Source organism: Asparagus officinalis, chromosome 8, assembly GCF_001876935.1.
Source record: "Asparagus officinalis chromosome 8, Aspof.V1, whole genome shotgun sequence".
NCBI lineage: Eukaryota > Viridiplantae > Streptophyta > Magnoliopsida > Asparagales > Asparagaceae > Asparagus > Asparagus officinalis.
This window is the reverse complement of record NC_033801.1, coordinates 32,078,578-32,082,290: the sequence shown is the minus strand read 5'-3', so window position 1 is coordinate 32,082,290 and position 3,713 is coordinate 32,078,578.

Below are 3,713 nucleotides of genomic sequence, written 5' to 3'. Positions count from 1 at the left end.
GTCTTCGGTGGTGCCATTCCCATAGCTTCGATGATGTTCAATAAAAGATTATTGTGACAAGTCTCGAGGATAAAGTCTTCACTGACCGGATCCCTGCAATTCATTGCTTTGTTTCGGAATCTCTTCACGAAGTTTTCAACTGTTTCACCATTTTTCTGCTTCTCGTCAAATAGTGTGCCAATTGAAATCTCGGTATCGTCATCGAAGAAATTTGTTAGAAACATATCCTCCATGTCGTCCCAACTGCTGATACTCCCCGGCTTGAGGCGACGATACCAATCGAAGGCCGCTCCATGAAGAGTACCAACGAATGACCGCACCATTAAGGATTCATTCCCGGAGATTATTCCTAAGTGAGACTTAAAATATATTAAGTGTTGGGTAGGGGAACCCTTTCCATCAAACGGCGTAAAGTTGATTAAATTGAGCTTTGCCGGATATGGAATTGATTTCCACTCCCTTGGGTATGGACATGGTATGCCGGACCTCTTCACTTCTTGAGCATTCATCAACGCGTTGATTTTGCTCTCCACGTCCTTCATTTTCTTGTCTTCACTCGTATCTGTCTTCGAGTGGCTTCAGGGAGAGGTAACGTGGTCTTCCTTCGCATTATCATCTGAGGGACCGCCTCCGTTATTGTTGTTGACAGGAGGGATATTTATGTTGACATTATCCTCTTCACGTTCATTCTCATCTTGATTCAGATTATTGCGACGACTGGGTTCTCCTTGGTGAGTTGTCAGTGCCGCGATTTGCTGGTCATGCATCTCTCTCATCTGCTGCATGGCCATCTCCATCTCGAACTTGAAACTTTCCTTCTGCTTAGTTAGGGCCTCTTCAAGCATCTTGGTTACTTGTTCGGTGCTGATCATAAGTGACTCGTAGGGTTGTCCCGCACTAGATGTCGTGTCATCGGACGCTACAGCTGAGCAGGAATCTGAACCAGCATCTGACACCTCCTCTTCCAAAGGAAGTCCCTTTTGCATCCTTTGGTAATTCCTTCGCCTATTGGTCCCCAATCGCAATCGAGTCATACGCTGGGACACTTAGGCAAACTGATCTAGGCTAAAGTGTCGTGTCGATTTCCCTCTGCCGGTCATATTAACAGACACTTCTAGAAATTCATTCTCTTGGCGGACAGGCTTCTTCCTACGGAAACGCCTTGGCTTGGTCTCGGACGTTCTGGTGGAAATTCTCTCGAACACCGAAACTCTCCTTAGGGCTTTAGAACAGCAGCATTCTGACAATACCGCCTTGATTATGTTGGCACACGGACAGTGAGACTCCGTGTCTTGAGCGTCTCTCTTTCGAGACTTACCCGCACTCCCGGTTCTATAGTACAACTCGTCAGTTTGATAACTAGAGCAACCCATAGAGTGCTGGCATAACCTCCCAGGTATAACACCGTCATCATCAGACGAATGTGCTTCCCTCTGGGGATACGACACTTTATTAGCGTTTTCAAAAGTCGCACGTTCAAGTTTACGCTTCTGCGAGCGTGAAAACCTAATGGGCTCTTGAACTTCAACCCGCAATCCAATGCGGTCAGTAACAAGGGCTTTCCATCTGTTATCTTTCTTAGGGGGATTGGTATGACCCCCAGTCTGGTTTGTTGTTTGGGGACCTTTTAACGGTCCCAACCGCTCCTTGACAGGTGCTTTACCTCGATCTTTTGGTAAAGGACCGAGGCGACCTTTCAAAGGAACTCTGGATCTTGCAGGACCTACGTTCTTACTTGGCTCCGCCGGAGGTGCGGGGGCAAGGGAAACGGGATCTGAATTTGAAGAAGGTTGGACGGCAATTCCGTCCACTTTTGTCTTAGGCGCCGGTTTTGCCTTTGGCACCCATACCTGCTTGTGTTTTTACGGCTTCTTGACCGTCTCTTCTTTCTGCATCTCTTCCGCTTTCTGCAGAAGGACTCGGGCATGCGTAAGCAATGCGCGGCGTTTCTTGATTCGCTCTTCGAGAGTGGAGCGAGTCTTCTGGACGCAGACCCATTCATTTGTCTCCGCCTTGGAGGAGAGATTGGCGGTTCGCCGTTGTTGTTCTTGGCGCTGCCTGGACTTTAGATCCTCATTGTACCGGATCCCGTCCATCGACTCTGCGGCCTTGGCTAATTGTTGTGCGAGGCGTTGACGACGTCTTTGGCGCACCCTCTTCGACAAAGTTGGAGCACCCTCAGCGGTCACCTTCACGGCGGAGGGTAGATCTGGATCTACAACTTCGACCACGTTAGACATCGTAGGAGCATCGCGGGGAGTAAGTGCAGTTACGGCGAGGGGATCTCGGATCTTCGAGCCGGAGGTCCCGCGAACATTTCTGGAAGAGGATGCCTTCCTGCGCCTGCTTGGAGAGGCGGATCTGGAGGAGGAAGAAGAGAGGTACTCTTCGAACTTCTGTTGATCGAATTCATATTCGATCTCTTCATTCACCCGGATCTTGAATACCGGTTGCATCACGACAGCCTCGGCAGCGAGGCTGTTAGATCCCACTGTGGTCGCCAGTTTGTTTTCGGTAAAAGTTGCCTTCATTACTGAACTCATTATAATATTAGTGTTTACAAAGAATTCAGATCTTAATCAAAAGAAAAGAAGAAAAATTATAACTTTCTCGAAAATAACACAAGATCCGTTCGTCGTCTCTTGCTTGCGTGAGTCTTTAGCCTGTGACGGGGATGTTAATATCCATGGACTACCTGGCAATCAGATCAGGTCCAGAGCTTCGTCGATCCGCGAGGAGATCTAGAAACAGAAGCGCTTATCTCGACAAAAGCGAGATAATTACTCTTCTTAGAATTACCACAACGGGATAATACTAAGGATTGGATGCGGGTGATGTAGATCTAACGACTATCGATCTCTTGCGTTGAAGAACTCGATTACTCTTCAATCCGACAGGGCTTCGCCAATTCTCCAAAATTCCAGATCTTGAAAAATGAGGGCCTGAGGCTCGTATTTATAGGCCCGGGGGAGTTTGGAGCGGTTAAAACCACCTAAAGGCCCAAATCTACGTTGGAGACACCCCAGGGTGTCTCCACTTGATCCGAGACACCCTAGGGTGTCTTCCCTTGGGCCGAGACACCCTAGGGTGTCTCGGCTTTGGCCGAGACACCTTAGGGTGTCTCGTTGGTCCGAGACACTCTGTTATGGTATATATGTCCGCTTTCGCTGTAAATTCTTCGTCCGAACTCGGATTTGAGTGATTCGAAGTTCGTTGGAAAGCCGACAAGAAGTTCTATCAGCTCCGATGGTTGGATCATTTGTAGAGTGAATGAGACACGAAGGGCATTTTTCCTTTTGTAAACATCGCGAGGCTCCCGATTAGCCCGTACCTTCGTTAGTTCACGTAGTTCATCGATTTACTTCAAGCGTTCATCGACATCAATCGAACTCTTGTGAACCGGATAGTGACGTTCATCGTCGTTCCTTAACACTGAACTGTTGTGTCCGTTGTCCGTTTTTGTGACAACTCGTCTGCTTGAAGGTCGGAGTAACCCATCGTGTGTTGGCACGACTTCTCAGGTATAACACTATCGTCATCAGACGACAATGTTTCCTTCTGAGGGCGAACTGCCTTCTTTGGGCTTTCAAAAGTTACGCGCCTCGAAACATGCCTTTGTGGGCGTGAGTTCTCGGCGGGCTCCTGGACTTCAATGCGCAAATTGGTGCGCTTAGCTACCCTGATCTCTTTGTCATGTTGAGGGTGACGGCGAC